The sequence below is a fragment of the Camelus ferus genome, chromosome 7, assembly GCF_009834535.1.
Source record: "Camelus ferus isolate YT-003-E chromosome 7, BCGSAC_Cfer_1.0, whole genome shotgun sequence".
In the NCBI taxonomy this organism is placed as follows: Eukaryota; Metazoa; Chordata; class Mammalia; order Artiodactyla; family Camelidae; genus Camelus; species Camelus ferus.
The window spans coordinates 53,711,207-53,729,206 of NC_045702.1; the positions used below are offsets into that span (position 1 = coordinate 53,711,207).

Genomic DNA, 18,000 nt, shown 5'->3' on the forward strand with positions numbered 1-18,000 from the left:
CCTAGAGTGTCTCTGTGTGCCTATCTCTCTGCCTGTCTACGTGGTAGATGCATTAGGGTGTCTCTGTGTGCCTATCTACCTGGGGACTACTGCCTAGAGTATTCTGTGTGCCTATCTACTGGGGAAGTGAAGCATTGAGTGTCTCTGTGCCTATCTCCCTGCCTATCTACCTTGGTGATTCAGCCTAGAGTGTCTCTGTGTGCCTATCTAACTGGGGAGTGCTGCCTGGAGTGTCCCTCTATTTGCCTATCTACCTGGGGAGTGCAGCCTTGAGTGTCCTCTGTTACCTATCAACCTGCCTATACCTCGGGTACTGCAGCCTACATGATTCTGTGTGCCTATCTACCTGGGGAGTGCAGCCTGGAGTGTTTCTGTCTTCCTATCTCTCTGCCTGTTTACCTGGGAGATGCAGCCTAGAGTGTCTCTGTGTTCCTATCTACCTCGGGGATGCTGCCAGGAGTATCTCGGTGTGCCTATCTACCTGCCTAACTACCTCGGGGACTCGTGGACTGCCTGGAGTGTCTCTGTGTGCCTATATCCTTGGCTACCTCCCTGCCTGTCTACCTGGAAGATGCAGCCTAGAAATGTGTCTGTGTGCCTATCTCCCTGCCTATCTTCCTCGGAGAATGCAGCCTCGAGTGTCTCTGTGTGCCTATCTACCTGGGGAGTGCAGCCTAGAGTGTCTCTGTTTGCCTATCTCCCTGCCTATCTCCCTGCCTATCTTCCACAGATGCAGCCTAGACTGTCTCTGTGTGCCTATCTACCTGGGGAGTGCAGCCTAGAGTGTCCTCGTTTGTTGCCTATCTCCCTGCCTATCCCCTGCCTATCTTCCACGGCGATGCAGCCTAGAGTTGTCTCTGTGTGCCTATCTTACCTGGGAGTGCAGCCTAGAGTGTCTCTGTTTGCCTATCTCCCTGCCTATCCCCTGCCTATCTTCCACGGAGATGCAGCCTAGAGTGTCTCTGTTGACTGTCTAACTGAGGAGTGCTGCCTGAGTGTCTCTATTTGCCTATCTACCTGGGGAGTGCAGCCTGAGTGTCCCTGTCTTCTCCTATCTCTCTGCCTGTTTACCTGTGGTGATGCAGCCTAGAGTGTCTCTCTGTGCCTATCTACCTGGGGAGTGCAGCCTAGAGTGTCTTTGTGTGCCTATCTACCTGGGAGTTCACCTGGAGTGTCTCTGTGTGCCTATCTCCCTGCCTATCTTCCTCAGAGATGCAGCCTCGAGTGTCTCTATACCTATCTACCTGGGGAGTGCAGTTTAGAGTGTTTCTGTGTGCCTATCTCCATGCCTACATCACTGTCTTTGTACCACGGTAATTCAGCCTTGAGTGTCTCTGTTGCCTATCTAACTGTAGACTGCAGCCTAGAGTGTCTCTGTGTATCTACTACCTGTGGGAGTGAAGCCTTGAGTGTCTCTGTGTGCCTAACAACCTCAGGACTGCAGCCTAGAGTGTCTCTGTGTGCCTACCTACCACGGGGATGCAGCCTAGAGTGTCTCTGTGTGCCTATCTCCCTGCCTATCTACCTGGGAAGGGCAGCCTGGAGTGTCTCTGTGTGCCTATTTACCTGGTACTGCTGCCTAGAGTGTCTCTCTGTGCCTATCTACCTGGGGAGTGCCGCCTTGAGTGTCCACTGTGTGCCTATCTCCATGCCTACCATCACTGTCTTTGTACCACGGGATTCAGCCTAGAGTGTCTCTGTGTGCCTATCTCCCTGCCTGTCTACCTCGGGGACTGCAGCCTGCAGTGTCTCTCTGTGTGCCTATCTACCTGGGAGTGAGCCTAGAGTGTCTCTGTGTCACTATCTCTCTGCCTGTCTACCTGGGAGATGCAGCCTAGACTGTCTCTGTGTGCCTATCTCCCTGTCTATCTTCCTCGGAGATGCAGCCTAGAGTGTCTCTGTGTGCCTATCTCTCTGCCTGTCTACGTTGTAGATCAGCTTAGAGTGTCTCTGTCTGCCTATCTACTTGGAAGTGCAACCTAGAGTGTCTTTGTGTGCCTATCTACCTGGGGAGTGCAGCCTTAAGTGTCTCTGTGTGCCTATCTACCTGCCTATCTACCTCGGGGACTGCAGCGTAGAGTGTCTCTGTGTTGCCAATCTACCTGGAGACTGCAGCCTGGAGTGTCTCTGTGTGCCTATCTCCCTGCCTATCATCCTCAGAATGCACCGCTCGAGTGTCTCTCTGTGTCTATCTACATGGGGAGTGCAGTTTTAGTGTCTCTGTCTTCCTATCTCTCGCCTGTTTACCTGGGATGCAGCCTAGTGTCTCTGTGTGCCTATCGCCTGGAGACTGCAGCCTGGAGTTCTCTGTGTGCCTATCTCCCTGCCTATCTTCCTCAGAGATGCAGCCTCGAGTGTCTCTCTGTGCCTATCTACATGGGGAGTGCAGTTTAGTGTCTCTGTGTGCCTATCTCCATGCCTACATCACTGTCTTTGTACCACGGGGATATCGCTAGAGTGTCTCTGTGTGCCTATCTCCCTGCCTGTCTACCTCGGGACTGCAGCCTGCAGTGTCTCTGTGTGCCTAGCTACCTGGGAGTGAAGCCTAGTGTCTCTCTGTGCCTATCTCTCCTGCCTGTCTACCTGGGAGATGCCTGCAGTCTCTGTGTGCCTATCTCCTGGGGAGCTTCCTCGAGATGCCTAGAGTGTCTCTGTGGCTATCTCTCTGCCTGTCCTACGGGAGATGCAGCTTAGAGTGTCTCTGGTGCCTATCTACCTGGGGACTACTGCCTAGAGGTAGCCTGTGTGCCTATCTACTGGGGAGTGAAAGCATTGAGTGTCTCTGTGTGCCTATCTCCCCGTGCCTACTACCTTGGTGATTTCTACTAGCCTAGAGTGTCTCTGTGTGCCTATCTAAACTGGGGAGTGCTGCCTGGAGTGTCTCTATTTGCCTATCTACCTGGGGAGTGCAGCCTTGAGTGTCTCTGTGTACCTATCAACCTGCCTATAAACCTCGGGTACTGCAGCCTACAGTGATTCTGTGTGCCTATCTACCTGGGGAGTGCAGCCTGGAGTGTTTCTGTCTTCCTATCTCTCTGCCTGTTTACCTGGGAGATGCAGCCTAGAGTGTCTCTGTGTTCCTATCTACCTCGGGGATGCTGCCAGGAGTATCTCGGTGTGCCTATCTACCTGCCTAACTACCTCGGGGACTGCAGCCTGGAGTGTCTCTGTGTGCCTATATCCTTGGCTACCTCCCTGCCTGTCTACCTGGAAGATGCAGCCTAGAATGTGTCTGTGTGCCTATCTCCCTGCCTATCTTCCTCGGAGATGCAGCCTCGAGTGTCTCTGTGTGCCTATCTACCTGGGGAGTGCAGCCTAGAGTGTCTCTGTTTGCCTATCTCCCTGCCTATCTCCCTGCCTATCTTCCACGGAGATGCAGCCTAGACTGTCTCTGTGTGCCTATCTACCTGGGGAGTGCAGCCTAGAGTGTCTCTGTTTGCCTATCTCCCTGCCTATCTCCCTGCCTATCTTCCACGGAGATGCAGCCTAGAGTGTCTCTGTGTGCCTATCTACCTGGGAGTGCAGCCTAGAGTGTCTCTGTTTGCCTATCTCCCTGCCTATCTCCCTGCCTATCTTCCACGGAGATGCAGCCTAGAGTGTCTCTGTGTGACTGTCTAACTGAGGAGTGCTGCCTGAGTGTCTCTATTTGCCTATCTACCTGGGGAGTGCAGCCTGGAGTGTCCCTGTCTTCCTATCTCTCTGCCTGTTTACCTGGGTGATGCAGCCTAGAGTGTCTCTGTGTGCCTATCTACCTGGGGGAGTGCAGCCTAGAGTGTCTTTGTGTGCCTATCTACCTGGGGAGTTCAGCCTGGAGTGTCTCTGTGTGCCTATCTCCCTGCCTATCTTCCTCAGAGATGCAGCCTCGAGTGTCTCTCTATACCTATCTACCTGGGGAGTGCAGTTTAGAGTGTTTCTGTGTGCCTATCTCCATGCCTACATCACTGTCTTTGTACCACGGTAATTCAGCCTTGAGTGTCTCTGTGTGCCTATCGAACTGCCTATCTACCTCGGGGACTGCAGCCTAGAGTGTCTCTGTGTGCCTATCTACCTGGTGGAGTGCAGTCTTTAGTGTCTCTGTGTGCCTATCTCTCTGCCTATCTACCTCGGGGACTGCAGGCTGCAGTGTCTCTGTGTGCTATCTACCCTGGGGTGTGCAACCTTGAGTGTCTCTGTGTGCCTATCTCCCTACCTATATTCCTCGGAGATGCAGCCTCGAGTGTCTCTGTCTGCCTATCTACTTGGGAAGTTGCAGCCTAGAGTGTCTTTGTGTGCCTATCTACCTGGGGAGTGCAGCCTAGAGTGTCTCTGTGTGCCTATCTACCTGGGGAGTGCAGCCTAGAGTGTCTCTGTGTGCCTATCTCTCTGCCTGTCTACCTGGGAGATGCAGCCTGGAGTGTCTCTGTGTGCCTATCTACCTGGGGAGTGCAGCCTAGAGTGTGTTTGTGTGCCTATCTACCTGGGGAGTTCAGCCTGGAGTGTCATCTGTGTGCCTATCTCCCTGCCTATCTTCCTCGGAGATGCAACCTCGAGTGTCTCTCTATGCCTATCTACCTGGGAAGGGCAGCCTGGAGTGTCTCTGTTTGCCTATCTACCTGGGGACTGCTGCCTAGAGTGTCTCTCTGTGCCTATCTACCTGGGGAGTGCCGCCTTGAGTGTCACTGTGTGCCTATCTCCCTGCCTACATCACTGTCTCTGTACCTCGGGGATTCAGCTTAGAGTGTCTCTGTGTGCCTATCTACCTGGGGAGTGCAGCCTAGAGTGTGTCTGTGTGCCTATCTAACTGGGCGACTGCAGCCTAGACTGTCTCTGTGTGCCTATTTCCCTGCCTATCTCTCTGCCTGTCTACCTAGGAGATGAAGCCTACAGTGTCTGTGTGTGCCCATCTACCTCGGGAGTGCAGCATACAGTGACTCTGTGTGCCTATCTACCTTCGGAGCGCATCCTGCAGTGTCTCTGAGTGCCTATCTACCTGGGGAGTGAAGCCTAGAATGTCTCTCTGTGTCTATCTCCCTGCCTATCTCCCTGCCTATCTTCCTCGGGTATGCAGCCTATAGTGTCACTGTTTGACTATCTCCCTGCCTATCTACCTCTGGGACTGCAGCCTAGAGTGTCTCTGTGTGCCTATCTAACTGGAGACTGCAGCCTAGAGTGTCTCTGTGTGTCTATCTACCTGGGGAGTGAAGCCTTGAGTGTCTCTGTGTGCCTAACAACCTCAGGGACTGCAGCCTAGAGTGTCTCTGTGTGCCTACCTACCACGGGGATGCACCTAGAGTGTCTCTGTGTGCCTATCTCCCTGCCTATCTACCTGGGAAGGGCAGCCTGGAGTGTCTCTGTGTGCCTATTTACCTGGGTACTGCTGCCTAGAGTGTCTCTCTGTGCCTATCTACCTGGGGAGTGCCGCCTTGAGTGTCACTGTGTGCCTATCTCCATGCCTACATCACTGTCTTTGTACCACGGGGATTCAGCCTAGAGTGTCTCTGTGTGCCTATCTCCCTGCCTGTCTACCTCGGGGACTGCAGCCTGCAGTGTCTCTGTGTGCCTATCTACCTGGGGAGTGAAGCCTAGAGTGTCTCTGTGTCACTATCTCTCTGCCTGTCTACCTGGGAGATGCAGCCTAGACTGTCTCTGTGTGCCTATCTCCCTGTCTATCTTCCTCGGAGATGCAGCCTAGAGTGTCTCTGTGTGCCTATCTCTCTGCCTGTCTACGTGGTAGATGCAGCTTAGAGTGTCTCTGTGTGCCTATCTACCTGGGGACTACTGCCTAGAGTATCTCTGTGTGCCTATCTACTGGGGAGTGAAGCATTGAGTGTCTCTGTGTGCCTATCTCCCTGCCTATCTACCTTGGTGATTCAGCCTAGAGTGTCTCTGTGTGCCTATCTAAATGGGGAGTGCTGCCTGGAGTGTCTCTATTTGCCTATCTACCTGGGGAGTGCAGCCTTGAGTGTCTCTGTGTACCTATCAACCTGCCTATAAACCTCGGGTACTGCAGCCTACAGTGATTCTGTGTGCCTATCTACCTGGGGAGTGCAGCCTGGAGTGTTTCTGTCTTCCTATCTCTCTGCCTGTTTACCTGGGAGATGCAGCCTAGAGTGTCTCTGTGTTCCTATCTACCTCGGGGATGCTGCCAGGAGTATCTCGGTGTGGCCTATCTACCTGCCTAACTACCTCGGGACTGCAGCCTGGAGTGTCTCTGTGTGCTTATATCCTTGGCTACCTCCCTGCCTGTCTACCTGGAAGATGCAGCCTAGAATGTGTCTGTGTGCCTATCTCCCTGCCTATCTTCCTCGGAGATGCAGCCTCGAGTGTCTTTGTGTGCCTATCTACCTGGGGAGTGCAGCCTAGAGTGTCTCTGTTTGCCTATCTCCCTGCCTATCTCCCTGCCTATCTTCCACGGAGATGCAGCCTAGACTGTCTCTGTGTGCCTATCTACCTGGGGAGTGCAGCCTAGAGTGTCTCTGTTTGCCTATCTCCCTGCCTATCTCCCTGCCTATCTTCCACGGAGATGCAGCCTAGAGTGTCTCTGTGTGCCTATCTACCTGGGGAGTGCAGCCTAGAGTGTCTCTGTTTGCCTATCTCCCTGCCTATCTCCCTGCCTATCTTCCACGGAGATGCAGCCTAGAGTGTCTCTGTGTGACTGTCTAACTGGGGAGTGCTGCCTGGAGTGTCTCTATTTGCCTATCTACCTGGGGAGTGCAGCCTGGAGTGTCCCTGTCTTCCTATCTCTCTGCCTGTTTACCTGGGTGATGCAGCCTAGAGTGTCTCTGTGTGCCTATCTACCTGGGGAGTGCAGCCTAGAGTGTCTTTGTGTGCCTATCTACCTGGGGAGTTCAGCCTGGAGTGTCTCTGTGTGCCTATCTCCCTGCCTATCTTCCTCAGAGATGCAGCCTCGAGTGTCTCTCTATACCTATCTACCTGGGGAGTGCAGTTTAGAGTGTTTCTGTGTGCCTATCTCCATGCCTACATCACTGTCTTTGTACCACGGTAATTCAGCCTTGAGTGTCTCTGTGTGCCTATCGAACTGCCTATCTACCTCGGGGACTGCAGCCTAGAGTGTCTCTGTGTGCCTATCTACCTGGTGGAGTGCAGTCTTTAGTGTCTCTGTGTGCCTATCTCTCTGCCTATCTACCTCGGGGACTGCAGGCTGCAGTGTCTCTGTGTGCTATCTACCTGGGGTGTGCAACCTTGAGTGTCTCTGTGTCCCTATCTCCCTACCTATATTCCTCGAAGATGCAGCCTCGAGTGTCTCTGTCTGCCTATCTACTTGGGAAGTGCAACCTAGAGTGTCTTTGTGTGCCTATCTACCTGGGGAGTGCAGCCTTAAGTGTCTCTGTGTGCCTATCTACCCTGCCTATCTACCTCGGGGACTGCAGCGTAGAGTGTCTCTGTGTGCCAATCTACCTGGAGACTGCAGCCTGGAGTGTCTCTGTGTGCCTATCTCCCTGCCTATCATCCTCAGAGATGCAGCCTCGAGTGTCTCTCTGTGTCTATCTACATGGGGAGTGCAGTTTAGAGTGTCTCTGTCTTCCTATCTCTCTGCCTGTTTACCTGGGAGATGCAGCCTAGAGTGTCTCTGTGTGCCTATCTGCCTGGAGACTGCAGCCTGGAGTGTCTCTGTGTGCCTATCTCCCTGCCTATCTTCCTCAGAGATGCAGCCTCGAGTGTCTCTCTGTGCCTATCTACATGGGGAGTGCAGTTTATAGTGTCTCTGTGTGCCTATCTCCATGCCCACATCACTGTCTTTGTACCACGGGGATTCAGCCTAGAGTGTCTCTGTGTGCCTATCTCCCTGCCTGTCTACCTCGGGGACTGCAGCCTGCAGTGTCTCTGTGTGCCTATCTACCTGGGGAGTGAAGCCTAGAGTGTCTCTGTGTCACTATCTCTCTGCCTGTCTACCTGGGAGATGCAGCCTAGACTGTCTCTGTGTGCCTATCTCCCTGTCTATCTTCCTCGGAGATGCAGCCTAGAGTGTCTCTGTGTGCCTATCTCTCTGCCTGTCTACGTGGTAGATGCAGCTTAGAGTGTCTCTGTGTGCCTATCTACCTGGGGACTACTGCCTAGAGTATCTCTGTGTGCCTATCTACTGGGGAGTGAAGCATTGAGTGTCTCTGTGTGCCTATCTCCCTGCCTATCTACCTTGGTGATTCAGCCTAGAGTGTCTCTGTGTGCCTATCTAAATGGGGAGTGCTGCCTGGAGTGTCTCTATTTGCCTATCTACCTGGGGAGTGCAGCCTTGAGTGTCTCTGTGTACCTATCAACCTGCCTATAAACCTCGGGTACTGCAGCCTACAGTGATTCTGTGTGCCTATCTACCTGGGGAGTGCAGCCTGGAGTGTTTTCTGTCTTCCTATCTCTCTGCCTGTTTACCTGGGAGATGCAGCCTAGAGTGTCTCTGTGTTCCTATCTACCTCGGGGATGCTGCCAGGAGTATCTCGGTGTGCCTATCTACCTGCCTAACTACCTCGGGGACTGGCAGCCTGGAGTGTCTCTGTGTGCCTATATCCTTGGCTACCTCCCTGCCTGTCTACCTGGAAGATGCAGCCTAGAATGTGTCTGTGTGCCTATCTCCCTGCCTATCTTCCTTGGAGATGCAGCCTCGAGTGTCTCTGTGTGCCTATCTACCTGGGGAGTGCAGCCTAGAGTGTCTCTGTTTGCCTATCTCCCTGCCTATCTCCCTGCCTATCTTCCACGGAGATGCAGCCTAGACTGTCTCTGTGTGCCTATCTACCTGGGGAGTGCAGCCTAGAGTGTCTCTGTTTGCCTATCTCCCTGCCTATCTCCCTGCCTATCTTCCACGGAGATGCAGCCTAGAGTGTCTCTGTGTGCCTATCTACCTGGGGAGTGCAGCCTAGAGTGTCTCTGTTTGCCTATCTCCCTGCCTATCTCCCTGCCTATCTTCCACGGAGATGCAGCCTAGAGTGTCTCTGTGTGACTGTCTAACTGGGGAGTGCTGCCTGAGTGTCTCTATTTGCCTATCTACCTGGGGAGTGCAGCCTGGAGTGTCCCTGTCTTCCTATCTCTCTGCCTGTTTACCTGGGTGATGCAGCCTAGAGTGTCTCTGTGTGCCTATCTACCTGGGGAGTGCAGCCTAGAGTGTCTTTGTGTGCCTATCTACCTGGGGAGTTCAGCCTGGAGTGTCTCTGTGTGCCTATCTCCCTGCCTATCTTCCTCAGAGATGCAGCCTCGAGTGTCTCTCTATACCTATCTACCTGGGGAGTGCAGTTTAGAGTGTTTCTGTGTGCCTATCTCCATGCCTACATCACTGTCTTTGTACCACGGTAATTCAGCCTTGAGTGTCTCTGTGTGCCTATCGAACTGCCTATCTACCTCGGGGACTGCAGCCTAGAGTGTCTCTGTGTGCCTATCTACCTGGTGGAGTGCAGTCTTTAGTGTCTCTGTGTGCCTATCTCTCTGCCTATCTACCTCGGGGACTGCAGGCTGCAGTGTCTCTGTGTGCTATCTACCTGGGGGTGTGCAACCTTGAGTGTCTCTGTGTGCCTATCTCCCTACCTATATTCCTCGGAGATGCAGCCTCGAGTGTCTCTGTCTGCCTATCTACTTGGGAAGTGCAGCCTAGAGTGTCTTTGTGTGCCTATCTACCTGGGGAGTGCAGCCTAGAGTGTCTCTGTGTGCCTATCTACCTGGGGAGTGCAGCCTAGAGTGTCTCTGTGTGCCTATCTCTCTGCCTGTCTACCTGGGAGATGCAGCCTGGAGTGTCTCTGTGTGCCTATCTACCTGGGGAGTGCAGCCTAGAGTGTGTTTGTGTGCCTATCTACCTGGGGAGTTCAGCCTGGAGTGTCTCTGTGTGCCTATCTCCCTGCCTATCTTCCTCGGAGATGCAACCTCGAGTGTCTCTCTATGCCTATCTACCTGGGAAGGGCAGCCTGGAGTGTCTCTGTTTGCCTATCTACCTGGGGACTGCTGCCTAGAGTGTCTCTCTGTGCCTATCTACCTGGGGAGTGCCGCCTTGAGTGTCACTGTGTGCCTATCTCCCTGCCTACATCACTGTCTCTGTACCTCGGGGATTCAGCTTAGAGTGTCTCTGTGTGCCTATCTACCTGGGGAGTGCAGCCTAGAGTGTGTCTGTGTGCCTATCTAACTGGGCGACTGCAGCCTAGACTGTCTCTGTGTGCCTATTTCCCTGCCTATCTCTCTGCCTGTCTACCTAGGAGATGAAGCCTACAGTGTCTGTGTGTGCCCATCTACCTCGGGAGTGCAGCATACAGTGACTCTGTGTGCCTATCTACCTTCGGAGCGCATCCTGCAGTGTCTCTGAGTGCCTATCTACCTGGGGAGTGAAGCCTAGAATGTCTCTCTGTGTCTATCTCCCTGCCTATCTCCCTGCCTATCTTCCTCGGTATGCAGCCTATAGTGTCACTGTTTGACTATCTCCCTGCCTATCTACCTCTGGGACTGCAGCCTAGAGTGTCTCTGTGTGCCTATCTAACTGGAGACTGCAGCCTAGAGTGTCTCTGTGTATCTATCTACCTGGGGAGTGAAGCCTTGAGTGTCTCTGTGTGCCTAACAACCTCAGGGACTGCAGCCTAGAGTGTCTCTGTGTGCCTACCTACCACGGGGATGCAGCCTAGAGTGTCTCTGTGTGCCTATCTCCCTGCCTATCTACCTGGGAAGGGCAGCCTGGAGTGTCTCTGTGTGCCTATTTACCTGGGTACTGCTGCCTAGAGTGTCTCTCTGTGCCTATCTACCTGGGGAGTGCCGCCTTGAGTGTCACTGTGTGCCTATCTCCATGCCTACATCACTGTCTTTGTACCACGGGGATTCAGCCTAGAGTGTCTCTGTGTGCCTATCTCCCTGCCTGTCTACCTCGGGGACTGCAGCCTGCAGTGTCTCTGTGTGCCTATCTACCTGGGGAGTGAAGCCTAGAGTGTCTCTGTTTGCCTATCTCCCTGCCTATCTCCCTGCCTATCTTCCACGGAGATGCAGCCTAGAGTGTCTCTGTGTGACTGTCTAACTGGGGAGTGCTGCCTGAGTGTCTCTATTTGCCTATCTACCTGGGGAGTGGCAGCCTGGAGTGTCCCTGTCTTCCTATCTCTCTGCCTGTTTACCTGGGTGATGCAGCCTAGAGTGTCTCTGTGTGCCTATCTACCTGGGGAGTGCAGCCTAGAGTGTCTTTGTGTGCCTATCTACCTGGGGAGTTCAGCCTGGAGTGTCTCTGTGTGCCTATCTCCCTGCCTATCTTCCTCAGAGATGCAGCCTCGAGTGTCTCTCTATACCTATCTACCTGGGGAGTGCAGTTTAGAGTGTTTCTGTGTGCCTATCTCCATGCCTACATCACTGTCTTTGTACCACGGTAATTCAGCCTTGAGTGTCTCTGTGTGCCTATATACCTGCCTATCTACCTCGGGGACTGCAGCCTAGAGTGTCTCTGTGTGCCTATCTACCTGGTGGAGTGCAGTCTTTAGTGTCTCTGTGTGCCTATCTCTCTGCCTATCTACCTCGGGGACTGCAGGCTGCAGTGTCTCTGTGTGCTATCTACCTGGGGTGGTGCAACCTTGAGTGTCTCTGTGTGCCTATCTCCCTACCTATATTCCTCGGAGATGCAGCCTCGAGTGTCTCTGTCTGCCTATCTACTTGGGAAGTGCAGCCTAGAGTGTCTTTGTGTGCCTATCTACCTGGGGAGTGCAGCCTAGAGTGTCTCTGTGTGCCTATCTACCTGGGGAGTGCAGCCTAGAGTGTCTCTGTGTGCCTATCTCTCTGCCTGTCTACCTGGGAGATGCAGCCTGGAGTGTCTCTGTGTGCCTATCTACCTGGGGAGTGCAGCCTAGAGTGTGTTTGTGTGCCTATCTACCTGGGGAGTTCAGCCTGGAGTGTCTCTGTGTGCCTATCTCCCTGCCTATCTTCCTCGGAGATGCAACCTCGAGTGTCTCTCTATGCCTATCTACCTGGGAAGGGCAGCCTGGAGTGTCTCTGTTTGCCTATCTACCTGGGGACTGCTGCCTAGAGTGTCTCTCTGTGCCTATCTACCTGGGGAGTGCCGCCTTGAGTGTCACTGTGTGCCTATCTCCCTGCCTACATCACTGTCTCTGTACCTCGGGGATTCAGCTTAGAGTGTCTCTGTGTGCCTATCTACCTGGGGAGTGCAGCCTAGAGTGTGTCTGTGTGCCTATCTAACTGGGCGACTGCAGCCTAGACTGTCTCTGTGTGCCTATTTCCCTGCCTATCTCTCTGCCTGTCTACCTAGGAGATGAAGCCTACAGTGTCTGTGTGTGCCCATCTACCTCGGGAGTGCAGCATACAGTGACTCTGTGTGCCTATCTACCTTCGGAGCGCATCCTGCAGTGTCTCTGAGTGCCTATCTACCTGGGGAGTGAAGCCTAGAATGTCTCTCTGTGTCTATCTCCCTGCCTATCTCCCTGCCTATCTTCCTCGGGTATGCAGCCTATAGTGTCACTGTTTGACTATCTCCCTGCCTATCTACCTCTGGGACTGCAGCCTAGAGTGTCTCTGTGTGCCTATCTAACTGGAGACTGCAGCCTAGAGTGTCTCTGTGTATCTATCTACCTGGGGAGTGAAGCCTTGAGTGTCTCTGTGTGCCTAACAACCTCAGGGACTGCAGCCTAGAGTGTCTCTGTGTGCCTACCTACCACGGGATGCAGCCTAGAGTGTCTCTGTGTGCCTATCTCCCTGCCTATCTACCTGGGAAGGGCAGCCTGGAGTGTCTCTGTGTGCCTATTTACCTGGGTACTGCTGCCTAGAGTGTCTCTCTGTGCCTATCTACCTGGGGAGTGCCGCCTTGAGTGTCACTGTGTGCCTATCTCCATGCCTACATCACTGTCTTTGTACCACGGGGATTCAGCCTAGAGTGTCTCTGTGTGCCTATCTCCCTGCCTGTCTACCTCGGGGACTGCAGCCTGCAGTGTCTCTGTGTGCCTATCTACCTGGGGAGTGAAGCCTAGAGTGTCTCTGTGTCACTATCTCTCTGCCTGTCTACCTGGGAGATGCAGCCTAGACTGTCTCTGTGTGCCTATCTCCCTGTCTATCTTCCTCGGAGATGCAGCCTAGAGTGTCTCTGTGTGCCTATCTCTCTGCCTGTCTACGTGGTAGATGCAGCTTAGAGTGTCTCTGTCTGCCTATCTACTTGGGAAGTGCAACCTAGAGTGTCTTTGTGTGCCTATCTACCTGGGGAGTGCAGCCTTAAGTGTCTCTGTGTGCCTATCTACCTGCCTATCTACCTCGGGGACTGCAGCGTAGAGTGTCTCTGTGTGCCAATCTACCTGGAGACTGCAGCCTGGAGTGTCTCTGTGTACCTATCAACCTGCCTATAAACCTCGGGTACTGCAGCCTACAGTGATTCTGTGTGCCTATCTACCTGGGGAGTGCAGCCTGGAGTGTTTCTGTCTTACTATCTCTCTGCCTGTTTACCTGGGAGATGCAGCCTAGAGTGTCTCTGTGTTCCTATCTACCTCGGGGATGCTGCCAGGAGTATCTCGGTGTGCCTATCTACCTGCCTAACTACCTCGGGGACTGCAGCCTGGAGTGTCTCTGTGTGCTTATATCCTTGGCTACCTCCCTGCCTGTCTACCTGGAAGATGCAGCCTAGAATGTGTCTGTGTGCCTATCTCCCTGCCTATCTTCCTCGGAGATGCAGCCTCGAGTGTCTTTGTGTGCCTATCTACCTGGGGAGTGCAGCCTAGAGTGTCTCTGTTTGCCTATCTCCCTGCCTATCTCCCTGCCTATCTTCCACGGAGATGCAGCCTAGACTGTCTCTGTGTGCCTATCTACCTGGGGAGTGCAGCCTAGAGTGTCTCTGTTTGCCTATCTCCCTGCCTATCTCCCTGCCTATCTTCCACGGAGATGCAGCCTAGAGTGTCTCTGTGTGCCTATCTACCTGGGGAGTGCAGCCTAGAGTGTCTCTGTTTGCCTATCTCCCTGCCTATCTCCCTGCCTATCTTCCACGGAGATGCAGCCTAGAGTGTCTCTGTGTGACTGTCTAACTGGGGAGTGCTGCCTGGAGTGTCTCTATTTGCCTATCTACCTGGGGAGTGCAGCCTGGAGTGTCCCTGTCTTCCTATCTCTCTGCCTGTTTACCTGGGTGATGCAGCCTAGAGTGTCTCTGTGTGCCTATCTACCTGGGGAGTGCAGCCTAGAGTGTCTTTGTGTGCCTATCTACCTGGGGAGTTCAGCCTGGAGTGTCTCTGTGTGCCTATCTCCCTGCCTATCTTCCTCAGAGATGCAGCCTCGAGTGTCTCTCTATACCTATCTACCTGGGGAGTGCAGTTTAGAGTGTTTCTGTGTGCCTATCTCCATGCCTACATCACTGTCTTTGTACCACGGTAATTCAGCCTTGAGTGTCTCTGTGTGCCTATCGAACTGCCTATCTACCTCGGGGACTGCAGCCTAGAGTGTCTCTGTGTGCCTATCTACCTGGTGGAGTGCAGTCTTTAGTGTCTCTGTGTGCCTATCTCTCTGCCTATCTACCTCGGGGACTGCAGGCTGCAGTGTCTCTGTGTGCTATCTACCTGGGGTGTGCAACCTTGAGTGTCTCTGTGTCCCTATCTCCCTACCTATATTCCTCGAAGATGCAGCCTCGAGTGTCTCTGTCTGCCTATCTACTTGGGAAGTGCAACCTAGAGTGTCTTTGTGTGCCTATCTACCTGGGGAGTGCAGCCTTAAGTGTCTCTGTGTGCCTATCTACCTGCCTATCTACCTCGGGGACTGCAGCGTAGAGTGTCTCTGTGTGCCAATCTACCTGGAGACTGCAGCCTGGAGTGTCTCTGTGTGCCTATCTCCCTGCCTATCATCCTCAGAGATGCAGCCTCGAGTGTCTCTCTGTGTCTATCTACATGGGGAGTGAAGTTTAGAGTGTCTCTGTCTTCCTATCTCTCTGCCTGTTTACCTGGGAGATGCAGCCTAGAGTGTCTCTGTGTGCCTATCTGCCTGGAGACTGCAGCCTGGAGTGTCCTCTGTGTGCCTATCTCCCTGCCTATCTTCCTCAGAGATGCAGCCTCGAGTGTCTCTCTGTGCCTATCTACATGGGGAGTGCAGTTTATAGTGTCTCTGTGTGCCTATCTCCATGCCTACATCACTGTCTTTGTACCACGGGGATTCAGCCTAGAGTGTCTCTGTGTGCCTATCTCCCTGCCTGTCTACCTCGGGGACTGCAGCCTGCAGTGTCTCTGTGTGCCTATCTACCTGGGGAGTGAAGCCTAGAGTGTCTCTGTGTCACTATCTCTCTGCCTGTCTACCTGGGAGATGCAGCCTAGACTGTCTCTGTGTGCCTATCTCCCTGTCTATCTTCCTCGGAGATGCAGCCTAGAGTGTCTCTGTGTGCCTATCTCTCTGCCTGTCTACGTGGTAGATGCAGCTTAGAGTGTCTCTGTGTGCCTATCTACCTGGGGACTACTGCCTAGAGTATCTCTGTGTGCCTATCTACTGGGGAGTGAAGCATTGAGTGTCTCTGTGTGCCTATCTCCCTGCCTATCTACCTTGGTGATTCAGCCTAGAGTGTCTCTGTGTGCCTATCTAACTGGGGAGTGCTGCCTGGAGTGTCTCTATTTGCCTATCTACCTGGGGAGTGCAGCCTTGAGTGTCTCTGTGTACCTATCAACCTGCCTATAAACCTCGGGTACTGCAGCCTACAGTGATTCTGTGTGCCTATCTACCTGGGGAGTGCAGCCTGGAGTGTTTCTGTCTTCCTATCTCTCTGCCTGTTTACCTGGGAGATGCAGCCTAGAGTGTCTCTGTGTTCCTATCTACCTCGGGGATGCTGCCAGGAGTATCTCGGTGTGCCTATCTACCTGCCTAACTACCTCGGGGACTGCAGCCTGGAGTGTCTCTGTGTGCCTATATCCTTGGCTACCTCCCTGCCTGTCTACCTGGAAGATGCAGCCTAGAATGTGTCTGTGTGCCTATCTCCCTGCCTATCTTCCTCGGAGATGCAGCCTCGAGTGTCTCTGTGTGCCTATCTACCTGGGGAGTGCAGCCTAGAGTGTCTCTGTTTGCCTATCTCCCTGCCTATCTCCCTGCCTATCTTCCACGGAGATGCAGCCTAGACTGTCTCTGTGTGCCTATCTACCTGGGGAGTGCAGCCTAGAGTGTCTCTGTTTGCCTATCTCCCTGCCTATCTCCTTGCCTATCTTCCACGGAGATGCAGCCTAGAGTGTCTCTGTGTGCCTATCTACCTGGGGAGTGCAGCCTAGAGTGTCTCTGTTTGCCTATCTCCCTGCCTATCTTCCACGGAGATGCAGCCTAGAGTGTCTCTGTGTGCCTATCTACCTGGGGAGTGCAGCCTAGAGTGTCTCTGTTTGCCTATCTCCCTGCCTATCTCCCTGCCTATCTTCCACGGAGATGCAGCCTAGAGTGTCTCTGTGTGCCTATCTACCTGGGGAGTGCAGCCTAGAGTGTCTCTGTTTGCCTATCTCCCTGCCTATCTCCCTGCCTATCTTCCACGGAGATGCAGCCTAGAGTGTCTCTGTGTGCCTATCTACCTGGGGAGTGCAGCCTAGAGTGTCTTTGTGTGCCTATCTACCTGGGGAGTGCAGCCTAGGGTGTCTCTGTGTGCCTATCTACCTGGAGAGTGCAGCCTAGAGTGTCTCTGTGTGCCTATCTCTCTGCCTGTCTACCTGGGAGATGCAGCCTGGAGTGTCTCTGTGTGCCTATCTACCTGGGGAGTGCAGCCTAGAGTGTGTTTGTGTGCCTATCTACCTGGGGAGTTCAGCCTGGAGTGTCTCTGTGTGCCTATCTCCCTGCCTATCTTCCTCGGAGATGCAACCTCGAGTGTCTCTCTATGCCTATCTACCTGGGAAGGGCAGCCTGGAGTGTCTCTGTTTGCCTATCTACCTGGGGACTGCTGCCTAGAGTGTCTCTCTGTGCCTATCTACCTGCGGAGTGCCGCCTTGAGTGTCACTGTGTGCCTATCTCCCTGCCTACATCACTGTCTCTGTACCTCGGGGATTCAGCTTAGAGTGTCTCTGTGTGCCTATCTACCTGGGGAGTGCAGCCTAGAGTGTGTCTGTGTGCCTATCTAACTCGGCGACTGCAGCCTAGACTGTCTCTGTGTGCCTATTTCCCTGCCTATCTCTCTGCCTGTCTACCTAGGAGATGAAGCCTACAGTGTCTGTGTGTGCCCATCTACCTCGGGAGTGCAGCATACAGTGACTCTGTGTGCCTATCTACCTTCGGAGTGCATCCTGCAGTGTCTCTGAGTGCCTATCTACCTGGGGAGTGAAGCCTAGAATGTCTCTCTGTGTCTATCTCCCTGCCTATCTCCCTGCCTATCTTCCTCGGGTATGCAGCCTATAGTGTCACTGTTTGACTATCTCCCTGCCTATCTACCTCTGGGACTGCAGCCTAGAGTGTCTCTGTGTGCCTATCTAACTGGAGACTGCAGCCTAGAGTGTCTCTGTGTGTCTATCTACCTGGGGAGTGAAGCCTTGAGTGTCTCTGTGTGCCTAACAACCTCAGGGACTGCAGCCTAGAGTGTCTCTGTGTGCCTACCTACCACGGGGATGCAGCCTAGAGTGTCTCTGTGTCCCTATCTCCCTGCCTATCTACCTGGGAAGGGCAGCCTGGAGTGTCTCTGTGTGCCTATTTACCTGGGTACTGCTGCCTAGAGTGTCTCTCTGTGCCTATCTACCTGGGGAGTGCCGCCTTGAGTGTCACTGTGTGCCTATCTCCCTGCCTACATCACTGTCTCTGTACCTCGGGGATTCAGCTTAGAGTGTCTCTGTGTGCCTATCTACCTGGGGAGTGAAGCCTAGAGTGTGTCTGTGTGCCTATCTACCTCGGGGACTGCAGCCTAGACTGTCTCTGTGTGCCTATTTCCCTGCCTATCTCTCTGCCTGTCTACCTAGTTGATGCAGCCTACAGTGTCTGTGTGTGCACATCTACCTCGGGAGTGCAGCATACAGTGTCTCTGTGTGCCTATCTACCTTCGGAGTGCATCCTGCAGTGTCTCTGAGTGCCTATCTACCTGGGGAGTGAAGCCTAGAATGTCTCTGTGTGTCTAATCCCTGCCTATCTCCCTGCCTATCTTCCTCGGGT

The 18,000-nt window shown here is 53.5% G+C and overlaps 2 long non-coding RNA genes across 2 annotated transcripts in view; one reads left to right on the plus strand and one right to left on the minus strand.

Annotated features, from left to right (window-relative positions):
* Nucleotides 1-18,000, plus strand: part of LOC116664951 — a 191,412-nt gene that overhangs the window by 104,308 nt on the left and 69,104 nt on the right. The window lies entirely within an intron of this gene.
* Nucleotides 1-18,000, minus strand: part of LOC116664949 — a 370,748-nt gene that overhangs the window by 46,925 nt on the left and 305,823 nt on the right. The window lies entirely within an intron of this gene.